At 41.4% G+C, this 25046-nt stretch overlaps 1 pseudogene; it reads left to right on the top strand.

Moving 5' to 3' along the window:
• LOC120060084 overlaps positions 1 to 25046 on the top strand; it is a 149590-nt pseudogene that overhangs the window by 46895 nt on the left and 77649 nt on the right.

Genomic DNA, 25046 nt, shown 5'->3' with positions numbered 1-25046 from the left:
TATTAATTTTTTCACTAACCTTCTCAGAATTCTTCAGATGACAGTCCTATAACATATTACACAATGCATATAGAGTTTGTTCGAAAATGTGCATATTTAGCGGCACAAATCGTGCTTATACAATGTGATTAGTGGCCAAAACTTCAAGCAATCTGTCCGGCGCCATCTTGGAGGCACCTATTCTAATCGAAAACTATTCATAAACTTGACTAAAAAATACAAGTTGGACAGCAAATGAAAGACAAATGAGTTCTTAATGCAATCGCTGTGTTACATTTTTAAAATTAACGTTACTTCAGCATACAGCGTGCGCTAAAGCGAGACCGCACCGAAATTCATGGCAGAATTATTATTTGACATTTGTCAACATAAATACGAATTAACGACATAAAGATTGCTTACTATTTGCCGAGCTTCCATCAGAATCTTGGGCAAGGTGTCCTTTCTCCAGAACAATTGTCTTTTGGTTGAAAGATGTCCTCTTCTCATGTGGAAATAGCAGCTAACGATAGCCACCCACTGGAGAGGTGTCCAACTCGTGAAAGCGCGTCACAAAGAAATCCAGGAAAATCGCAATAAACTGATATAAACTGCTATAAATCAGTTTAAATTAACTACCTTATGATGTCTTTAACACCTATAACGAATAAAAACATGACCGGAGATATAGAACTGCTAAAACGAAAGCGTTTGCAGGACGCCATTGTGATGTCCCCTTGCGCCAGATGCCCCGTTGAAAAGGCTACTTCCGTTCCATGATCCTTTATAGTGGCCCAGATTGCGCAATCCACTCCATTCAAATTCTCCCCGCTTACTGACATCTAGAGGAAGGCGTATGCAGTGCATGTAGCCCGATAGCTTACATGGGGACTTAACTGACCTCAGAACAGGGACCTCGATTTCTGAAATCTCACTCCCTGACAGGAAATGTGCTGCAGAATGAGTTCTGTTTCACTCAGAGAAATAATTCAAACGGTTTTAGAAACTAGAGAGTGTTTTCTATCCAGTAATAATAATATGCATATTGTACGAGCAAGAATTGAGTACGAGGCAGTTTAATTTGGGAACGTAAATATTACAAAGTCCCAACAGCACCCCCTATTGAGAAAAGGATAACTGAGGATGGATCAGCAACGTTGAAGTTACTCCACGATACTAACATAAATGAAAGAGTGAAAAGGAAGCCTGTACAGAAAAAAATATTCCAAAACATGCACCCTGTTTGCAATAAGACAAAGTAACACTGCAAAAAATTGTGCAAATCAATGAACTTTGTCCTAATTACAAAGTGTTTTGTTTGCGGCAAATCCAACACATTACTGAGTACCACAAGCATGGTGATGACTGCATCATGTTATGGGTATGCTTGTCATTGGCAAGGACTTGGGACTTTGACAATAAAAAGAAACAGAACAGAGCTAAGCACAGGCAAAATTGAGGAAAACCTAGATCAGTCTGCTTTTCCACAGACATTGGTAGACCATCACCTTTCAGCAGAACAATTACATAAAACACAAGGCCAAATATACACTGGAGTTGCTTACCAAGACGACATTGAATGTTCATGTCACGATCGTCTTTAGGTGAAAGAGTGGACCAAGGCGCAGCGTGATATAGATACATCTTCTATTTATTAGAGAAGATGAAACGAACACAAACTAGACAAAACAACAAACGACCGTGAAGCTACAAAACGAAAGTGCAGACACAAGCTACTAACATCAAACATAGACAATTACCCACAACCTACCTAATGCCTATGGCTGCCTAAATATGACTCTCAATCAGAGACAACGATAGACAGCTGTCTAATTGAGAACCAATCCAGGCAACCATAGACTTACATAAACACCTACACTGAACACAACCCTATGAACTCTACAAAAAAAACCTAGACAATACACACACCCTAGACTAGACAAAAAACACACAAACATCCCCCATGTCACACCCTGACCTAACTAAAATAATAAAGAAAACAAAGATAACTAAGGCCAGGGCGTGACAGTTCATGAGTTCATGCCTAGTTTACCGTTTTGATTCACAGCTGTAATCGCTACCAAACGTGATTCTAACATGTATTGACTCAGGGGGTTGAGTACTTAGCTAATCAAGATTTTATGATTTATTTTCCATTAATAAAAAAATAAAGTTTGAATTGTTCTTCGACTTTGATATTAGAGTATTTTGGGTCGATTGTTGACCAAAAAATTACAATTCAATCCATTTAAATCTCACTTTGTAATCTCACATAATAAAATGTGGAAAAGGGTAAGGGGTGTGAATACTTTATTCTCAACATAGCCCATCCTAATATACCTACTACTGTACATACCATTTTCTTTCCAAATGATATACTGTGTATGCACACCATGTCTTTATATTCTTGATTTTGACACATACCCACTCTAATATACATGTACAGTTGAAGTCGGAAGTTTACATACACCTTAGCCAAATACATTTAAACTCAGTTTTTCACAATTCCTGACATTTAATCCTGGTAGAAATTCCCTGTTTTAGGTCAGTTAGGATTACCACTTGATTTTAGGAATGTGAAATGTCAGAATAATAGCAGAGAATTATTTATTTCAGCTTTTATTTCTTTCATCACATTCCCAATGGGTCAGAAGTTTACATACACTCAATTAGTATTTGGTAGCATTGCCTTTAAATTGTTTAACTTGGGTCAAACGTTTCGGGTAGCCTTCCACAAGCTTCCTACAATAAGTTGGGTGAATTTTGGCCCATTCCTCCTGACAGCTGGTGTAACTGAGTCAGGTTTGTAGGCCTCCTTGCTCCCACACGCTTTTTCAGTTCTGCCCACAAATTGTCTATGGGTTTGAGGTCAGGGCTTTGTAATGGCCACTCCAGTACATTGACTTTGTTGTCGTTAAGCCATTTTGCCACAACTTTGGAAGTATGCTTGGGGTCATTGTCCATTTGGAAGACCCATTTGCGACCAAGCTTTAACTTCCTGACTGATGTCTTGAGATGTTGCTTCAATATATCCACCTAATTTTACTTCCTCATGACGCCATCTATTTTGTGAAGTGCACCAGTCCCTCCTGCAGCAAAGCACCCCCACACCATGATGCTGCCACCCTGTGCTTCACGGTTGGGATGGTGTTCTTCGGCTTGCAAGCATCTGCGTTTTTCCTCCGAACATAACGATGGTCATTATAGCCAACCAGTTCTATGTTTGTTTCATCAGACCAGAGGACATTAATCCAAAAAGTGCGATCTTTGTCCCCATGTGCATTTGCAAACCGTAGTCTGGCTTTTTTATGGACGTTTTGGAGCAGTGGCTTCTTCCTAGCTGAGCGGCCTTTCAGGTTATGTCGATATAGGACTCGTTTTACTGTGGATATAGATAATTTAGTACCCGTTTCCTCCAGCATCTTCACAGGGTCCTTTGCTGTTGTTCTGGGATTGATTTGCACTTTTCGCACCAAAGTACTTTCATCTGTAGGAGACAGAACGTGTCTGCTTCCTGAGCGGCATGACGGCTGCGTGGCCCAATGGTGTTTATACTTGCGTACTATTGTTTGTACAGATGAACGTGGTATCTTCATGTGTTTGTAAATTGCTCCCAAGGATGAACCAGACTTGTGGAGTTCTACAAAAAAAATCTGATGTCTTGGCTGATTTCTTTTGATTTTCCCATTGTCAAGCAAAGAGGCACTGAGTTTGAAAGTAGGCCGCGAAATACATCCACAGGTACACCTCCAATTGACTCAAATAATGTAAATTAGCCTATCAGAAGCTTCTAAAGCCATGACATCATTTTATGGAATTGTCCAAGCTGTTTAAAGGCACAGTCAACTTCTGGCCCACTGGAATTGTGATACAGTGAATTATAAGTGAAATAATCTGCCTGTAAACAATTGTTGGAAAAATGATGACCTAACCGACTTGCCAAAACTATAGGTTGTTAACAAGAAATTTGTGGAGTGGTTGAAAAACAAGTTTTAATGACTCCAACCTAAGTGTATGTAAACTTCCGACATCAACTGTATCTTCTCTGGATTGTTAAGTGGACCTGTTCTTTGATTTCTTGTTTAGATTTTTAGATTATTTGTGTTACATTTACATTCTACTGCACAGTTTAGCTGCACCTGCTATAAGACCTGCATTTCTGTTATGCAACCAATAAACTTTGATTTGACACTCCCCACTCATATTGCGCAACTAACTAACCTACTACTGTTATAGGACAGAATGTCTTATAGATATGCCTTGATGGAAAAGAATGAACAAAAACAGTTGCACAGCTTGGAGGATTGCAGATTAGGTTTGCCTCTGAAGGATGTGGTGAGGGTTGGTGTGGGCAACAGACAATGATTATGTTTTAGATGGCTACATCTAGGCATTTTATTATCTGCATTATACATTTGAACATCCTTTGAATTGAAACAGTTGGTAATTGCATTGATCATTTCTCGTGGTTTTTTTGACTAGTAAATATTCAGAGGCTAAATTACTCAAAATCCAATGAACCTTTAGAGTTAGATAATCATAAAATTAACTGCATTGAACATCCAAGGAGCAAATAGATCCCTAAAATCAGGAAATATATCTCCATCATTTGCCATAAAATAAGCATATTAAGACAAAGAAATTAGATTCAAACAGATATTCATATCTCATTTGCAATCCACTCATCTTTAGCCATCCCTAATCATTCCCATGTAGTGCTCCTTTGTTGTTTCAGTATGACCTGTGTGTGTGTGTGTGTTATCCTGTGCGTGTGTGTTCTCCATCTGTACACGGTGTGATGTTCTTTTTCCTGTCTCTCGTGTTCCAGGCGGGGGAGTTCTCCGCTCGCTTCCTGCTCAAGCTCCCTGTGGATTTCAGCGACATCCCCGTCTATCTCCTCAAGGTAACCAACCAACATCCCCTCCTTCATACATGTATTTGCATACACAGAAAGGAATACGAGTTTGTGCGAAGGCAAATTTTCACTGTGTCCTTTATGCATGCAGCACAGCGTATACAGGGTGTGTTCCAGATACCGAATATGAGTGTATTAGGGATGGGCATGAGTACTGTAAAACTAAACATGTTATATTGAGAGCTTGGTTAACTATCAGAAAAAAATTACAATTGAAAAATATGAATGGCAAATATTTTATGGCAAGCGCTCCTGTTTGGCTGAGGGGGGGCTGTTTCAGGCACATAGCAGGAAGTGGGCACTATCAGCATGGCGGCCAAACAGCGAGGTTTGGAAGTATTTTGATCAAACTAATGAAACTCATGTACAATGCAAACTATGCAATATCAAGCTCCCCTATCAGAGCACAACTAGCTCCATGAAAATCATATGCTTTTCAAGTACAAATACATTCTCAGAGGGGGACAAGCAGCAGCAATCTCACGTCACATCTTTTGCTACTGCAAAGCGACCCTGTGACCCCGCCAGAGCAGAGACGGATTCATGATTGATTCTCAAAAGGCACTTGTTTTTTATTGACTGAATATATACAGTATGGAGCAATTAGATTTGAGTTCATATTTAATTACCCAACCTACCTTTACATTGTCCTTTTGATTCCTAACATAAGGCTTCTAGAAGGTAGTGCACCTGCTGACGTTACCGCCTTTTTGAAGATTGTTCCGTGATATAATATTATCAAATTTCAATCAAATGGATTTATAAAGCCCTTCTTACATCAGCTGATGTCACAAAGGGCTGTACAGAAACCCAGCCTAAAACCCCAAACAGCAAGCAATGCAGGTGTAGAGGCACGGTGGCTAGGAAAAGCTCCCTAGAAAGGCTGAAACCTAGGAAGAAATCTAGAGAGGAACCAGGCTATGAGGGGTGGCCAGACCTCTTCTGGCTGTGCAGGGTGGAGATTATAACAGAACATGGCCAAGATGTTCAAATGTTCATAGATGACCAGCAGGGTCAAATAATAATAATCACAGTGGTTGTAGAGGGTGCAACAAGTCAGAACCTCAGGAGTAAATGCCAGTTGGCTTTTCATAGCCGATCATTGAGCGTATCTCTACCGCTCCTGCTGTCTCTAGAGACTTGAAATCAGCAGGTCTGGGACAAGGTAGCACGTCTGGTGAACAGGTCGAGGTTCCATAGCCGCAGGCAGAACAGTTGAAACTAGAGCAGCAGCATGACCAGGAGGACTGGGGACAGCAAGGAGTCATCAGGCCAGGTAGTCCTGAGGCATGGTCCAAGGGCTCAGGTCCTCCGAGAGAGAGAAAGAAGGAAAGAGAATTAGAGAGAGCGTACTTAAATTCACAAAGGACACTGGATAAGACAAGATAAATACTCCAGATATAATAGACTGACCCTTGCCCCCCGACACAAACTACTGCAGCATAAATACTGGAGGCTGAGACACGAGGGGTCAGGACTGTGGCCCTGTCTGACGATACCCCGGACAGGGCCAAACAGGCAGGATAAACCCCACCCACGTTGCCAAAGCACAGCCCCCACACCACGAGAGGGATATCTTCAACCATCAACTTACTATCCTGAGACAAGGCCAAGTATAGCCCAAGAATATCTCCCCCACGGCACGAACCCAAGGGGGGGCACCAACCCGGACAGGAAGATCACATCAGTGACTCAACCCACTCAAGTGACACACCCCTCCTAGGGACGTCATGGAAGAGCACCAGTAAGCCAGTGACTCAGCCCCTGTAATAGGGTTAGAGGCAGAGAATCCCAGTGGAGAGACGGGAACTGGCCAGGCAGAGACAGCAAGGGCGGTTTGTTGCTCCAGTGCCTTTCCGTTCACCTTCACACTCCTGAGCCAGACTACACTCAATCATAGGTCCTACTGAAGAGATGAGTCGTCAATAAAGACTTAAATGTAGAGACAGTCTGCGTCGCTCACATGGATAGGCAGACCATTTCATAAAAATTGAGCTCAATAGGAGAAAGTCCTGCCTCCAGCTGTTTGCTTCGAAATTCTAGGGACAGGAGGCCTGTGTCTTGTGACCATAGTGTAGGTATGTACAGCAGAACCATTTTGGAAAGATGGGCAGGAGCAAGCCTATGTAATGCTTTGTAGGTTAGCCACAAAACCTTGAAATCAGCCCTAGCCTTAGCCTTAACAGGACGCCAGTGTAGAGAGGCTAGCACAGGAGTAATATGATAACATTTTGGGGTTCTAGTCAAGATTCTAGCAACCGTGTTTAGCACTAACTGACGTTTATTTAGTGCTTTATCCGGGTAGCTGGAAAGTAGAGCATTGCAGTAGTCTAACCTAGAAGTGACAAAAGCATGGATTAATTTGTCTGCATTTTTGGACAAAGTTTCAGATTTATGCAATGTTACGTAGATGGAAAAAAGGCTGTCCTTGAAACAGTCTTGATATGTTCGTCAAAAGAGAGATCAGGGTCCAGAGTAACGCCGAGGTCCACAGTTTTATCTGAGACGACTGTACAACCATCAAGATTAATTGTCAGATTCAACAGAAGATCTCTTTGTTTCTTGGGACCTAGAACTAGCATCTCTGTTTTGTCCGAGTTTAAAAGTAGAACATTTGCCGCTATCCACTTCCTTATGTCTGAAACACAGGCTTCCAGGGAGGGCAATTTTGGGGCTTCAGCATATTTCATCGAAATGTACAGATGTGTGTCGTCCGCAAAGCAGTGAAACTTAACATTATGTTTCCGAATGACATCACCAAGAGGTAAAATATATATTGAAAACAATAGTGGTCCTTAAACAGAGTCTTGAGAAACACCGAAATTCACAGTTGATTTGTCAGAGAACAAACCATCTACTGAGACGAACTGATATCTTTCCGACAGATAAGATCTAAACCAATCAAAAACTTTGTAGACCAATTAGGGTTTCCAATCTCTCCAAAAGAATGTGATGATCTATAGTAAAAGCAGCACTAAGGTCTAGGAGCACGTGGACAGATGCAGAGCCTCGGTCTGACGCCATTAAAAGGTCATTTACCACCTTCACAAGTGCAGTCTCAGTGCTATGATGGGGTCTAAAACCAGACTGGAACGTTTCATATACATTGTTTGTCTTCAAGAAGGCAGAGTGAGTTGCTGCGCAACAGCTTTTTCAAAAAGTTTTGAGAGGAATGGGAGATTCAATATAGGCTTATTCGTTTTTTATATTTTCTGGGTCAAGGTTTGGCTTTTTCAAGAGATGCTTTATTTTTGCCACTTTTAGTGAGTTTGGTACACATCCGGTGGATAGAGAGCCGTTTATTATGTTCAACATAGGAGGGCAAAGCACAGGAAAGCAGCTCTTTCAGTAGTTTAGTTGGAATAGGGTCCACTATGCAGCTTGAAGGTTTAGAGGCCATAAGTATTTTCATCAATGTGTCAAGAGATATAGTACTAAAGAACTTGAGTGTCTCCCTTGATCCTAGGTCCTGGCAGAGTTGTGCAGACTCAGGACAACTGAGCTTTGGAGGGATACGCAGATTTAAAGAAGAGTCCATAATTTGCAATTTGCTTTATAATGATCATGATCTTTTCGTCAAAGAAGTTTATGAATTTATCACTGCTGAAGCGAAAGCCATCCTCTCTTGGGGAAATGCTGCTTTTTAGTTAGCTTTGCAACAGTTTAAAAAATACATTTTGGATTGTTCTTATTTTCCTCAATTAAGTTGGAAAAATAGGATGATCGAGCAGCAGTGAGGGCTCTTCGATATTGCACGGTACTGTCTTTCCAAGCTAGTCGGAAGACTTCCAGTTTGGTGTGGTGCCATTTCCGTTCCAATTTTCTGGAAGCTTGCTTCAGAGCTCGGGTATCTTCTGTATAGCAGTGAGCTAGTTTCTTATCACAAATTGTTTTTAGGGGTGCGACTGCATCTAGGGTATTACGCAAGGTTAAATTGAGTTCCTCAGTTCGGTGGTTAACTGATTTTTGTACTCTGACGTCCTTGGGCAGGTGGAGGGAGTCTGGAAGGGCATCTAGGAATCTTTGTGTTGTACGAGAATTTATTGCACGGCTTTTGATGATCCTTGGTTAAGGTCTGAGCAGATGATTTGTTGCGGTTGCAAATGTAATAAAATGGTTGTCCGATAGTCCAGGATTATGAGATATAACATTAAGATCCACAAAATGTTATTCCACAGGACAAAACTAGGTCCAGAGACATGTTGGACAAAACCCACTGAGTTGATGATGGCTCCGAAAGCCTTTTGGAGTGGGTGAATATTAAAGTCACCAAAATGTTGAATATTATCTGCCATGACTACAAGGTCCGATAGGAATTCAGGGAACTCAATGAGGAATGCTGTATATGGCCCAGAAGGTCTGTAAACAGTAGATATAAAAAGTGATTGAGTAAGCTGCATAGAGTTCATGACTAGAAGCTCAAAAGACAAAAACGCAGTTTTTTTTTTTGTTGTTTTTTTTGCTATTGTAAATGTTAGCGACACCTCCGCCTTTGCGGGATGCGTGGGGGATATGGTCACTATTGTAACCAGGAGGTGAGGCCTCATTTAACACAGTAAATTCATCTTGCTTAAGCCATGTTTCAGCCGGGCCAATCACATCAATATTATGATCAGTGATTAGTTCATTGACTGTAACTGCCTTGGAAGTGAGGGATCTAACATTAAGTAGCCCTATTATGAGATGGGAGATATCACAATCTCTTTCAATAATGACAGCAATCTCACTGGAATAAAGACCTCCTCCATTCCTAAGGCGAATACCGCCATGTTTAGTTTTGCCCAACCTAGATCGAGACACAGACATGGTATCAATGGGGATAGCTGAGCTGACTACACTGACTGTGCTAGTGGCAGACTCCCACTAAGCCTGGCCTGCATCCTATCTCATTGTGGTGCTAGGGGAGTTGGAGCCCTATGTTCGTAGATAAGATGAGAGCACCCCTCCAGCTAGGATGGAGTCCGTCACTCCTCAACAGACCAGGCTTGGTCCTGTTTGTGGGTGAGTCCCAGAAAGAAGGCCAATTATCTACAATTCTATCTTTTGGGAGGGGCAGAAAACATTTTTCAACCAGCGATTGAGTTGTGAGACTCTGCAGAGCTCATCACTCCCCCTACCTGGGAGGTGGCCAGAGACAATTGATGCCGACACATCTTTCTAGCTGATTTACACGCTGAAGCTATGTTACGCTTGGTGACCTCTGACTGTTTCATCCTAACATCGTTGGTGCCGACGTGGATAACAATATCCCTATACTCTCTACGCTCGCCAGCTTTAGCCTTAGCCAGCACCATCTTCAGATTAGCCTTAACGTCGTAGCCCTGCCCCCTGGTAAACACTGTATGATCGCTGGATGATTCTTTTAAAGTCTAGTACTGCGGGTATTGTGGTCGCCAATGACTAGGGTTTTCAATTTGTCAGAGCTAATGGTGGGAGGCTTCGGCGTCTCTGACCCCGTAACGGGAGGAGGAGGACACCAGAGAAGGCTCTGCCTCTGACTCCGACCTGTTACTTAATGGGGAGAACTGTTTGAAAGTTTATGTCGGCTGAATGAGCGACACCGGTTGAGCATTCCTACAGCATTTCCCTCCAGAAGCCATGAGAAAGTTGTCCGGCTGCGGGGACTGTGCGAGGGGATTTATACTACCATCTGTACTTACTGGTGGCACAGACGCTGTTTCATACTTTCCTAAACTTAAATTACCCTTGCTTAACGATTGCGTGTGAAGCTGGGCTTGCAGCACAGCTATCCTCTCCTGTATATTATGAGTACAGTGAAGGCATAATGTGAATGTTAGTACTTAGCTTCGGCTGGTCGAGGTCCTGACGAACCACGTCCAGATAAAGCGTACGGGATGAAAAAAGTTGAGTGAGGGGGGGGGAATACAAATATAAAACGGTAATTAAAAAGTAAAAACCGTAAAAACTTTACAGGTAGCAAAGTAAGGTTAGCAACAAAATGCCCAGCAGCATGTAAACAAGTATACAAGTTGTGACCGGAAATGACGCAAAACTATATAAGCAGTTGATATTACGGCTTCAGTAAATTTATCTTAAATGGCACTTGTTTTTTAATTGACTAATATATATATACAGTATATATATATATATATATATATATATATATATATATATATATATATATATATATATATATTCATTCAGTTGAATTCGGAAGTTTACATACACCTTAGCCAAATACATTCAAACTCAGTTTTTCACAATTCCTGACACTTAATCCTACAAAAAATTCCCTGTCTTAGGTCAGTTAGGATCACCACTTTATTTTAAGAATGCGAAATGTCAGAATAATAGTAGAGTGATTTATTTCAGCTTTTCTATCATCACATTCCCAGTGCTTCAGCAGTTTACATACACTCAATTAGTATTTGGTAACATTGCCTTTAAATTGTTTAACTTGGGTCAAACGTTTCGGGTAGCCTTCCACAAGCTTCCCACAATAAGTTGGGTGAATTTTGGCCCATTCCTCCTGACAGCTGGTGTAACTGAGTCAGGTTTTGTAGGCCTCCTTGCTCGCACACGGTTTTTCAGTTCTGCCCACAAATATTCTACAGGATTGAGGTCAGGGCTTTGTGATGGCCACTCCAATACCTTGACTTTGTTGTCCTTCAGCCATTTTGCCACAACTTTGGAAGTATGCTTGGGGTCAATGTCCATTTGGAAGACCCATTTGCAAGACCCAGACTCAACAGCCTTGGTTTCTCAAATGACTGCCTCGCCTGGTTCACCAACTACTTCTCTGATAGAGTTCAGTGTGTCAAATCGGAGGGCCTGTTGTTTGGACCTCTGGCAGTCTCTATGGGGGTGCCACAGGGTTCAATTCTCGGGCCGACTCTTCTCTATAGACATCATTGATGTCGCTCTTGCTGCTTGTGATTCTCTGATACACCTCTACGCAGACGACACCATTCTGTATACTTCTGGCCCTTCTTTGGACACTGTGTTAACTAACCTCCAGACGAGCTTCAATGCCATACAACTCTCCTTCCATGGCCTCCAACTGCTCTTAAATGCAAGTAAAAGTAAATACATGCTCTTCAACCGATCGCTGCCCACACCTGCCGCTCGTCAAGCATCGCTACTCTGGACGGTTCTGACATAGTATATGTGGACAACTACAAATACATAGGTGTCTGGTTAGACTGTAAACTCTCCTTCCAGACTCACATTAAGCGTCTCCAATCCCAAATTAAATATAGAATCGGCTTCCTATTTCGCAACAAAGCATCCTTCACTCAAGCTGCCAAACATACCCTTGTAAAACTGACCATCCTACCGATCCTCGACTTTGGCAATGTCATTTACAAAATAGCCTCCAACACTCTACTCAACAAATTGGATGCAGTCTAACACAGTGCCATTTGTTTTGTCACCAAAGCCCCATATACTACCCACCACTGCGACCTGTACGCTCTCGTTGGCTGGCACTCGCTTCATACTCGTCGCCAAACCCACTGGCTCCATACTCGTCGCCAAACCCACTGGCTCCAGGTCATCTACAAGACTTTGCTAGGTAAAGCCCCGCCTTATCTCAGCTCACTGGTCACCATAGCAGCACCCACCTGTAGCACGCGCTCCAGCAGGTATATCTCACTGGTCACCCCCAAAGCCGGCCTCTTTTGGCCGGCTTACCTTCCAGTTCTCTGCTGCCAATGACTGGAACGAACTGCAAAAATCACTGAAGCTGGAGACTCATATCTCCCTCACTACCTGTAAACCAGTTTTATTGCTTCTTTAATCAGAACAACAGTTTTTAGCTGTGCTAACATAATTGCAAAATGGTTTTCTAATGATCAATTAGCTTTTTAAAATGATAAACTTGAATTAGCTAACACAATGTGCCATTGGAACACAGAAGTGATGGTTGCTGATAATGGGGCTCTGTACGCCTATGTAGATATTCCATTGTGTGTGTGTGTGTGTGTGTGTGTGTGTGTGTGTGTGTGTGTGTGTGTGTGTGTGTGTGTGTGTGTGTGTGTGTGTGTGTGTGTGTGTGTGTGTGTGTGTGTGTGTGTGTGTGTGTGTGTGCGCACACACTGCATTTGGAAAGTATTCAGACCCCTTGACTTTTTCCACATTTTGTTACATTATAGCCTTATTCTAAAATGGATTTAATGAATTGTTTTCTTCATCAATCTACGTACAATACCCCATAATGGCAAAGCAAAAACAGGTTATTAGAAATGTTTGCAAATGTATGAAATATAAAAACAAAAATACCGTATTTACAAAAGTATTCAAACGCTCTTCTATGAGACTAGAAATTGAGCTCAGGTGCATTCCGTTCCCATTGATCATCCTTGAGATGTTTCTACAACTTGATTGGAGTCGACCTGTAGTAAATTCGATTGAAGAAGTTTGGAACCACCAAGACTCTTCCTAGAGCTGGCCGCCCAGCCAAACTGAGCGATAGGGGGAATCGGAGGAAAAGGGCCAAGAATCTGAACTCTGAGCTCCAGAGTTCTTCTGTGGAGATAGAAGAACTTTCCAGAAGAACAACCATCTCTTCAGCACTCCACCAATCAGGCATTTATGGTAGAGTGGCCAGATTGAAGCCACTCCTCAGTAAAAGGAACATGATAGCCCTCTTGGAGTTTGCCAAAAGGCATGTAAAGGACTCTTGGACCATGAGAAACAAGATTCTCAGGTCTAATGAAACTAATATTGAACTCGTTGGCCTGAATTCCAAGCCTCACGTCTGGAGGAAATCTGACACCATCCCTATGGTGAAGCATTGTGGTGGCAGCATCATGCTGTGGGGATGTTTTTCAGGGGCAGGGACAGGGAGACTAGTCAGGAATGAGGGAATGATGAACAGAGTAAAGTACAGAGAGATCCTTGATGAAAACCTGCTCCAGAGCGCTCAGGACCTCATACTGGGGCGAAGGTTCACCTTCCAACAGGACGACCCTAAGCACACAGCCAAGACAACGCAGGAGTGGCTTCGGGACAAGTCTCTGAATGTCCTTGAGTGGCCCGCCAGAGCCCGGACTTGAACTTGATCGAACATCTCTGGAGAGACCTGAAAATAGCTGTGCAGCGACGCTCCCCATCCAACCTGAAAGAGCTTGAGAGGATCTGCAGAGAAGAATGGGAGACACTCCCCAAATAAAAGTGTGCCAAGATTTTAGCGTCAGGCTGTAATTGCTTCCGAAGGTGCTTCAACAAAGTACTGAGTAAAGGGTCTGAATGGTTATGTAAATGTAATATTTGCTTTTTATTTTTATAAATGTGCATAAATGTCTCAAAAACAGTTTTTGCTTTGTCGTTATGAGGTATTGTGTGTCGATTGATGAGGGGGGAAAAACAAATCAATTTTAGAATAAGCCTGTAACGTAACAAAATGTGGAAAAAGTCAAGGGGTCTGAATCCCTTCCCTATGCACTGTATATGGGCAATTAAGAATTGTTATCTGTAAAGGTTATGGTAAATTAGGCATTGTTGTGCTCTGTTGGCATATAGATGAATGCGCACATATTTTTTAAGTACTTAAAAGTAAAAAATATCAAATGCCCATTTGTCTTTGATCCGTATGTGTACATGCACGTGTATGGTTTCAAACTGTGTGTTTTAGATCTGTGTGTAGGAATGTGTGTGTGTGTCCTTAATCTGTATGTTTCTATTCAACCTCTGTGTGTTTGTGTGTGTGTGTGTGTTCAGTAAGTGTGCGCGCAGCCTTGTACACATACAGCCACTGGTCGCCGGGGCTGTGAGTTGACTAATCAACAGCCCGTCACTTCCTATCAGCTTTAATTTGTGTGATATCTGCAGGCTGTGCAGACCAAGCTCTCTCTCCCTCCCTCTCGCTCCCTCCCTCTCGCTCGCTCAGTCTCTCGTACGCTCAGTCTTTTCGCTGCATGTGGTTGTGCTGCTAGGCTTTGGGAGGCCCGGCCTTTTCCAGCCTGCGCTGTGTTTGTGAGGGGAAATGATGGTTAACATAAGGAAAACAGCAGCAGTCATTGGCATCACAGGCCTTTCGTCCCTCATGTCTCTCGTCCCTCATGCCTCTCAGCACTGAATCACACCAGCCTCTCTGTAAAGAGTTAGTAGACTCTTTTAGTGGACTGTCTGTCTACAGATGCATTATTGTATACACTGAAGTCCATAGACGTTTTCCTGTGTGGCTAAGTTGGTTGTGCAACGTATTTGCACATCAGAATCATTGGTTTGATTCCCGCTGGGGCCACCCATACTAAAATGTATACATGTACTACTCTAAGTCGCTTTGGTAAAACTGTCTACTAAATGGCACATATTATTAAATGAAGTGTGGGAGAACATTGTTGGGTCATTGGTGTCAGACTTTTAGGTTCATGCCTAGTTTTTAAAAGCCATTGTCTGTGTCCCGAGGTGGACGCGGAAAATTACATTTTTATGTTAGCTGTCACTTGACTGTCTAGATTTCCCCCTGGAGATGTCCACAAGCCAGGTAGGCACGTCAACACAATGTGAGCCCTGTGGGAAGGCGTTTTGTAGGCACTAACATAGCATTATCAAAAACATTTTTTTTATCAACGTTGATATGAAAATAGGTTCTGCATTGAGTCAGGTCCCTGTCTGCACAATCATACCATGTTTATAGTCACTCACACTTATAAACACACAAAGACAAGCACACACACACACACACACACACACACATATCGCTGTGTTAAATCAGTTCGCCCATTCAGACCCTTCCATGTTCAAGTAGGATATGTAGAGTTATTAAGGGACCACTGGAAAAATCAGGAAGAGCATCCACATAGACGGGAAGTGTTGAAAAGACACCTCGTCCGCCCACGCATCCCAAAGGAACGGGGCTTCGTGATTTTCGCCACCCGAGCACAGAGGAGGTTTGGAGCGGAAATGTACCGCAGACCAACAACCTCATTTCTCAGATGCATTGCAGTTGTTTTAATTGTGGTTTTCTTCCTCTCTATAAAGAACTATTTTCCCAAGCAAGCCACTGCAGCTTTGTACAGTGTAACAATTGGACAACTGAATTTACCTCCATATATTTATTAGGAACTCACTTGTTGACTGCACAATGTTACAGTTGTGGAATAGTCAATGTTACAATGCACACTCACAAGACTATACAGTATATACAGTCGTGGCCAAAAGTTTTGAGAATGACACAAATATTAATTTCCACAAAGTTTGCTGCTTCAGTGTCTTTAGATATTTTTGTCAGATGTTACTATGGAATACTGAAGTATAATTACAAGCATTTCTTAAGTGTCAAAGGCTTTTATTGACAATTACATGAAGTTGATGCAAAGAGTCAATATTTGCAGTGTTGACCCTTCTTTTTCAAGACCTCTGCAATCCGCCCTGACATGCTGTCAATTAACTTCTGGGCGACATCCTGACTGATGGCAGACCATTCTTGCATAATCAATGCTTGGAGTTTGTCAGAATTTGTGGGGTTTAGTTTGTCCTCCCTCCACTTGAGGATTGACCACAAGTTCTCAATGGGATTAAGGTCTGGGGAGTTTCCTGGCCATGTACCCAAAATATCGATGTTGTGTTCCCCCGAGCCACTTATCACTTTTGCCTTATGGCAAGGTGCTCCATCATGCTGGAAAAGGCATTGTTCGTCACCAAACTGTTCCTGGATGGTTGGGAGAAGTTGCTCTCGGAGGATGTGTTGGTACTATTCTTTATTCATGGCTGTGTTCATTGGCAAAATTGTGAGTGAGCCCACTCCCTTAGCTGAGAAGCAACCCCATACATGAATGGTCTCAGGATGCTTTACTGTTGGAATGACACAGGACTGATGGTAGTGCTCACATTGTCTTCTCCGGACAAGCTTTTTTACGGATGCCCCAAACAATCGGAAAGGGGATTCATCAGAAAATATGACTTTAACCCAGTCCAGGCCATCCTCAAAGTCTTCGCCTCACTGTGCGTGCAGATGCACACCTGCCTGCTGTCATTCCTGAGCAAGCTCTGTACTGGTGGTGCCCCGATCCCGCAGCTGAATCAACTTTAGGAGACTGTCCTGGCGCTTGATGGATTTTCTTGGGCGCCCTGAAGCCTTCTTCACAACAATTGAACCACTCTCCTTGAAGTTCTTGATGATCCAATAAATGGTTGATTTAGGTGCAATCTTACTGGCAGCAATATCCTTGCCTGTGAAGCCCTTTTTGTGCAAGCAATGATGACGGCACCTGTTTCCTTGCATGTAACCATGGTTGACAGAGGAAGAACAATGATTCCAAGCACCACCCTCCTTTTGAAGCTTCCAGTCTGTTATTCGAACTCAATCAGCATGACAGAGTGATCTCCAGCCTTGTCCTCGTCAACACTCACACCTGTGTTAACGAGAGAATCACTGACATGATGTCAGCTGGTCCTTTTGTGGCAGGGCTGAAATGCAGTGGGAATGTTTCTTTGGTATTCAGTTCATTTGCATGGCAAAAGGGACTTTGCAATTATTTGCACATCATCTGATCACTCTTCATAACATTCTGGAGTATATGCAAATTGCCATCATACAAACTGAGGCAGCAGACTTTGTGAAAATTAATATTTGTGTCATTCTCAAAACTTTTGGCCACGACTGTACACACTATACACTACACTGACACTTTAACAAAAACCCACACACATTCACAAACACACATACAGTACACACACACTTTTACACTCATCACATCACATGCCTCTGCTACTCTGTTCTTTATTTTACTCTTATTATTATCTATCCTGATGCCTAGTCACTTTACCCTGCCTTCATGTACATATCTACCTCAAATACCTCGTGCCCTTGCCCGTTGACCTTCTACTCCTTGTATATAGCTTCATTCCTTGTTCTCTTTTTTGGTTTCTTGAGTAAGGCAGCTCCAAAATGCAGGTGTTTCAGCCTAGCACAGTGCTTTCTGTGATGGTGGTGGGGTAACCAGCAGAAAATGCGTAGTGTAGGGGCTGTCTAGTTGCTCCGTGATTGGCTTAGTGTTCTGTCACTCATGGGGACACTACGTCACCACAGAATCTACAGGGAGAGCTCGAACATTCAAGCCCCTTGGGTGCTGCCATAGAGTTACATTAGAATGAGCTCCGACTGGGAAAATAAGTTTTGAATGGTCATCCAACTCGGAATTTATGACATCAAGCCTATCAACTCCCGAGATTAGGCTGGTGTAACTGATGTGAAATGGCTAGCTAGTTAGCGGGGTGCGCGCTAATAGCGTTTCAAACGTCACTCGCTCTGAGACTTGGAGTGGTTGTTCCCCTTGCTCTGCAAGGGCCGCGGCTTTTGTGGAGCGATGAGTAATGCTGCTTCGAGGGTGGCTGTTGTCGATGTGTTCCTGGTTTGAGCCCAGGTAGGGGCGAGGAGAGGGACGGAACTGTTACACTGGCAATACTAAAGTGCCTATAAGAACATCCAATAGTTAAAGGTATATGAAATAGAAATCGTATAGAGAGAAATTGTCTTATAATAACTACAACCTAAAACTTCTTACCTGGGAATATTGAAGACTCCTGTTAAAAGGAACCACCAGCTTTCATATGTTCTCATGTTCTGAGCAAGGAACTTAAACGTTAGCTTTTTTACACGGCACATATTGCACTTTTACTTTCTTCTCCAACACTTTGTCTTTGCATTATTTAAACCAAATTGAACATGTTTCATTTTATTTGAGGCTAAATTGATTTTATTGATGTATTATATTAAGTTAAAATAAGTGTTCATTCAGTATTGTTGTAATTGTCATTATTACAATTTTTTTTTTTATTAATCGGGAGTGGCTTTTTTTGATCCTCCAATAATCGGTATCGGTATCGGCGTTGAAAAATCATAATCGGTCGACCTTTAGTCCTTACCGATGCCAAGCATACCCATAACCTGATGCAGTCACGACGATGCTTAAAAATATGAAGAGTGGTACTCAGTGATGTGTTGTGTTGGATTTGCCCCAATCATAATGCTTTGTATTCAGGACATGAAGTTAATTTCTTTGCCAACTTTTTGGGCAGTTTTACTTTAGTGCCTTATTGCAAACAGGATGCATGTATTGTAATATTGGCTGACTGTCTATTCACAGACTCATCTTATCAATGGAAATAAATACTGTAAAATGTATATACAGTGCATTTGGAATGTGTATAGACCTCTTGACTTGTTCCACATTTTGTTACATTACAGCCTTATTCTGAAATTGATTAAATAAAACATTTCCTCATCAAGCTACACACAATACCCCATAATGACAAAGCGAAAACAGGTTTTTAGAATCTTCAGCAAATTTATAAAAACATTTAAAACATAAATACCTTATTTACATAAGTATTCAGACCCTTTGCTATGAGACTCGAAATTGAGCTCAGGTGCATCCTGTTTCCATTGATCATCCTTGATGTTTCTACAACTTGATTGGAGTCCACCTGTGGTAAATTCAATTGATTGGACATGATTTGTAAAAGCACACCTGTCTATATAAGGTCCCACAGTGCATGTCAGAGCAAAAACAAAGCCGTGAGGTCGAAGGAATTGTCCGGACAGCGCCGAGACAGGATTGTGTCGAGGCACAGATCCGGGGAAGGGTGCCAAAAAATGTCTGCAGCATTGAAGGTCCCCAAGAACACAGTGGCCTCCATCATTCTTAAATGGAAGAAGTTTGGAACCACAAACACTCTTCCTAGAGCTGGCCACCCGGTCAAACTGAGCAATCGGGGGAGAAGGGCCTTGGTCAGGGAGGTGACCAATGACCCGGTCACTCTGACAGAGCTCCCGAGTTCCTCTGTGGAGATGGGAGAAACCTGCTCCAGAGCGCTCAGGACCTCAGACTGGGGCGAAGTTCACCTTCCAACAACCCTAAGCACACAGCCAAGACAACGTAGGAGTGGCTTAGGGACAAGTATCTGAATGTTCTTGAGTGGCCCAGCAAGAGCCCGGATTTGAACCCGATCGAACATCTCTAAAGAGACCTGAAAATAGCTGTGCAGCGACGATCCCCATCCAACCTGACAGAGCTTGAGAGGATCTGCAGAGAAGAATGGGAAAAATACAGGTGTGCCAAGCTTGTGGTGTCATACCCAAAAAGACTCGAGGCTGTAATTGCTTCCGAAGGTGCTTCAACAAAGTACTGACTAAAGGGTCTGAATACTTATGTAAATGTTATATTTAATTATTTTAAATACATTTGTGAATATTTTTTTTAACCTGTTTTTGCTTTGTCGTTATGGGTATTGTGTGTAGATTGAAGAAAAATAACTATTTAATCAATTTTAGAATGAGGCTGTAACGTAACAAATGTGGAAAAAGTCAAGGGGTCTGAATATTTTCCGAAGTCACTGTATGCCTCAGCAAGAACACTTAGGTCGAATTATTTTCTGCTTTTTATTCTCGTTGTTTTTTTCTTTTCTATACCCCTGAAATTCCACAGGCTGCAGCTCAAAAGAGTAGGAGCAGGGTGAAGCGGAGCCTTGGGCTCCGGCCTTTTCTTTTCCAGCTTAATTTCTTCAACTTCACTAACTCGGTTATTTATGTACGCACTTGTTTATTTTCCTGTATTTTGTATCTTTATTTTGCTCCTTTGTTATCGAAGTCCATGTATGAGCTAGACGTGAATTTAAATGTCCCAAAATATCCACCAAAAAGCAATGTTTGTATCCGAGAAAAAACTAACAAATCCCCCAAAATGCCTTTACAAAATAATGGGGGGGGGTGAACAAGAGATGTTGTGATACAGCCTGACTTTAAAATGTATTAAATGTAGCTTTTGTGTCACTGGCCTACACACAATACCTCATAATGTCAAAGTGGAACTATGTTTTTAGAAATGTTTACAAAAAGCTGAAATGTCTTGAGTCAATAAGTATTCAACCCCTTTGTTATGGCGAGTCTAAATAAATGTAGGAGTAAAAGTTTGTTAGATAAGTCGCAGAATAGACTCACGCTGTGCAATAATAGTGTTTTAAAATGATTTTTGAATGACTACCTCATCGCTGTACCCCACACATACAATTATCTGTAAGGTCCCTCAGTCGAGCAGTGAACTTAGTCTTCAAGATGCAGTAGGGAAAACAGTGCTTTATTAACTGTAGTTTTAATTGTTTACATTTTTCTTTTCAGAATAATTAGTCAAATTTGCATTCATTTATTATATTTTGCAAGTACTCAACAGATTTGATACAAAACAGATGCCTGAGAGCCATAGCTTTAAAAAGAAAATTGATACTTAATCCATCCATCTGTGTATTTACTGTACATAGTTAATGCTCAATGGCGTATAGCAACACAGTGCAGTAAATGTCATTTGAACATTCACCCTTTTGTTAAATGTTATTACCTTTATAAAGCACCCTTACACTTTTCAAAATGTATTCGTGATTTCTCAGTACCGCCTTTGAAGCACTGTTTTGCTAACCTTGCACCCATTGAAGATTCTTCAATCAATTGAGCCAACACAATAGTTATGATTAGGGCGAGATGCAAGCAACGGTCACAGCAAGAGGTTGTTTTTCGATTAAAGCAGGGGCAGCATTTGTGGGCGTTCTTTACCAAAATTGTTTGATATTATCAACCTATGTATAACCTCCTCTCAATCTCCTACTTTTTGTTGTGATCCAGCCTGAATTTAAAATGTATTACATTTAGGTTTTGTGTCACTGTAATTCAATTATGATTATTTTTTATTTATTAATTCATTACAAATTAAAATCTGCAATGTCTTGACTCAATAACTAATCCACCCGTTTGTTATGGCAAGCCTAAATAAGTTCAGGAATACAAATTGGCTTAACAAGTCACAAGTTGCATGGACTCACTCTGTTTGCAATAATAGTGTTTAACATGATTTTTGAATGACTACATCATCTTTGTACCTCACACATACAATTATCGGTGCCTCAGTCGAGCAGTGAATTTCAAACACAGATTCAACCAAAAAGACCAGGGAGGTTTTCCAATGCCTCACATAGAAGGGCATCTATAGGTAGATGGGTAAAAAATAAATAAAAAGCAGACATTGATTATCAATTTGCATGGTAAAGGCGTCCTAACTCAGTTGCTGGAGAGGAAGGAAACCGCTCAGGGATTTCACCCATGAGGCCAATGTTGACTTTAAAACAGTTGCAGCGTTTAATGGATGTGATAGGAGAAAACTGAGGAAGGATCAACAACATTGTAGTTACTCCACAATACTAACGTAATTGACAGAGTAAAAAGAAGGAAGCCTGTACAGAATAAAAAATATTCCAAAACATGCATCTTGCTTGCAATAAGGCACTAAAGTAAAACCGAAATTTACTTCATGTCCTATATACAAAGTGTTATGTTAGGGAAAATCCAACACATCACTGAGCACCACTGTTCATTTTTTCAAGAACTAAGTGAGTTTTTTATGATGTAAGAAATGGAGTAGAGCTAAGTACAGGCAAAGTCCTAGAGGAAAACCTGGTTCAGTCTGCTTTCCAACAGACACTGGGAGACAAATTCACCTCTCAGCAGGACAATAACCTTAAACAGAAGGCCCAAATACACACTGGAGTTTCTTACCAATACGGCATTGAATGTTCCTGAGTGGATTAGTTACAGTTTGACTTAAATCGCCTTGAAAATCTATGACAAGACTTGAAAATGGCTGTCGAGCAATTATCAACAACCAACTTGACAGAGCTTGAAGAATTTTTAAAAGAATAATGTGCGAATATAGTGTACAATCCAGGTGTGCAAAGCTCTTAGAGACACACCGAGGAAGACTTAGAGCTGTAATCATTGCCAAAGGTTATTCTAACATGTATTGACTCAGGAGGTTGAAATACTTATGTGATCAAGATGTTTTTTTTTCTTCATAAATGTTTTACAAATGTAAAAAAATAAAAATATCCACTTTTACATTACAGAGTATTATGTGTAGATCGTTGGATCCATTTTAATCCCACCTTGTAACACAACAAAATGTGGGAAAAGTAAAGTGGTGTGAATACTTTCTGAAGGCACTATGCGTTTCAAAGCGTGGCCTGCTCTAAATAGAACTAAAAACATACAGTACCACTCAAAAATTTGGACACACCGAATCATTTAAGGGTTTTTCTTTATTTGATTATTTTCTACAATGTGGAATAATAGTGAAGACATCAAAACTATGAAATAACACATATGGAATCATGCAGCACTCCATCACTTTCCTTTTTGGTCAATTAGCCCTTACACAGCCTGGAAGTGTTGGGTCATGCCTTGAATTCTAAATAAATCACTGACAGTGTCACCAGAAAAGCACCATCACACCACCTCCTCCATGCTTCATGGTGGGAACTACACATGCGGAGATCATCTGTTCACCTACTCTGCGTCTCACAAAGACATGGCAGTTGGAACCAAAAATCTCAATCTCAAAGGACAGATTTCCACTGGTCTAATGTCCTTTACTCATGTTTCTTGGCCCAAGCAAGTCTATTCTTCTTATTGGTGTCCTTTTCGTAGTGGTTTCTGTACAGCAATTCGAGCATGAAGGCCTGATTATCGCAGTCTCCTCTGAACAGTTGATGTTGAGTGTATGTTACTTGAACTCTGTGAAGCATTTATTTGGGCTGCAATCTGCAATCTGAGGTGAACTCTAATGAACTTATCCTCTGCAGCGAGGTAACTCTGGGTCTTCCTTTCCTGTGGCGTCCTTCATGAGAGCCAGTTTCATCATAGCACTTGATGGGTTTTGCGACTGCAATTGAAGAAACTTTCAAAGTTCTTGAAATGTTCTGCATTGACTGACCTTCATGTCTTAAAGTAATGATAGACTATTGTTACTCTTTGCTTTTTTGAGCAGCTCTTACCATAATATGGACTTGGTCTTTTACCAAGTAGGGCTATCTTCTGTATACCACCTCTAGCTTGTCACAACACAACTGATTGGCACAAACGCATTAAGGAGGAAAGACATTCCACAAATTAACTTTTAACAAGCACACTTGTTAACCTTTCTAGTACAGGCATTCCGCTAGCGGAACCCCTCGACAACATTTCGCTGAAAAGGCTGCGCGTGAAATTCAAAAATATATTTTTTAAATATGTAACTTTCACACATGAACAAGTCCAATACAGCAAATGAAAGATAAACATCTTGTTAATCTACCCATCGTGTCCGATTTCAAAATGGCTTTACAGCGAAAGCACAACATATGATTATGTTAGATCACCGCCAAGTCAAAAAAAACACAGCCATTTTTCCAGCCAAAGATAGGAGTCACAAAAAGCAGAAATATAGATAAAATTAATCACTAACCTTTGATGATCTTCATCAGATGACACTCATAGGACATCATGTTACACAATATATGTATGTTTTGTTCGATAATGTGCATATTTATTTCCAAAAATCTCCGTTTACATTGGCGCGTTACGTGCACTAATGTTTTGATTCCAAAACATCCAGTGATTTTGCAGAAATACTCATAATTAACATCGATAAAAGATACAAGTGTTTTTCACAGAATTAAAGATAGACTTCTCCTTAATGCAACCGCTGTGTCAGATTTCCAAAAAACTTTACGGAAAAAGCATAATCTGAGAACGGCGCTCAGAGCCCAATCCAGCCAGAGAAATATCCGCCATTTTGGAGTCAACAGAAGTTAGAAATAACATTATAAATATTCACTTACCTTTGATGATCCTCATCAGAAGGCACTCCCAGGAATCCCAGTTCAACAATAAATGACTGATTTGTTCCATAAAGTCCATAATTTATGTCCAAATAGCCACTTGTTGTTAGCGTGTTCAGCTCCAGTAATCCATCTTCATGAGGCGCGAGCACTTCGCCCAGACAAAAACTCGAAAAGTTCCGTTACAGGTCGTAGAAACAAGTCAAACGATGTATGGAATCAATCTTTAGGATGTCTTTAACATAAAACATCAATAAGCTTCCAACCGGAGAATTCCTATGTCTGAAGAAAAGCACTGGAATGAGAGCTAACTCTGTCGGAAGCGCGCGTCACGAGCCTGAGACACTCTGCCAGACCATTGACTCAAACAGGTCTCATGAGCCCCTCCTTTATAGCAGAAGCCTGAAACAAGTTTCTAAGGATGGTTGACATCTAGTGGAAGCCGTAGGAAGTGCAACTTGACTCCATAGACACTGTGTATTCGGTAGGCCAAGCTTTGAAAAACTACAAACCTCAGATATCCCACTTCCTGGTGGGTTTTTCT

The sequence above is a fragment of the Salvelinus namaycush genome, chromosome 15 (assembly GCF_016432855.1).
Source record: "Salvelinus namaycush isolate Seneca chromosome 15, SaNama_1.0, whole genome shotgun sequence".
Classification (NCBI taxonomy): domain Eukaryota; kingdom Metazoa; phylum Chordata; class Actinopteri; order Salmoniformes; family Salmonidae; genus Salvelinus; species Salvelinus namaycush.
Note: the sequence above shows the minus strand (reverse complement) of the source record. Positions and strands in the feature narration are given on the sequence as shown.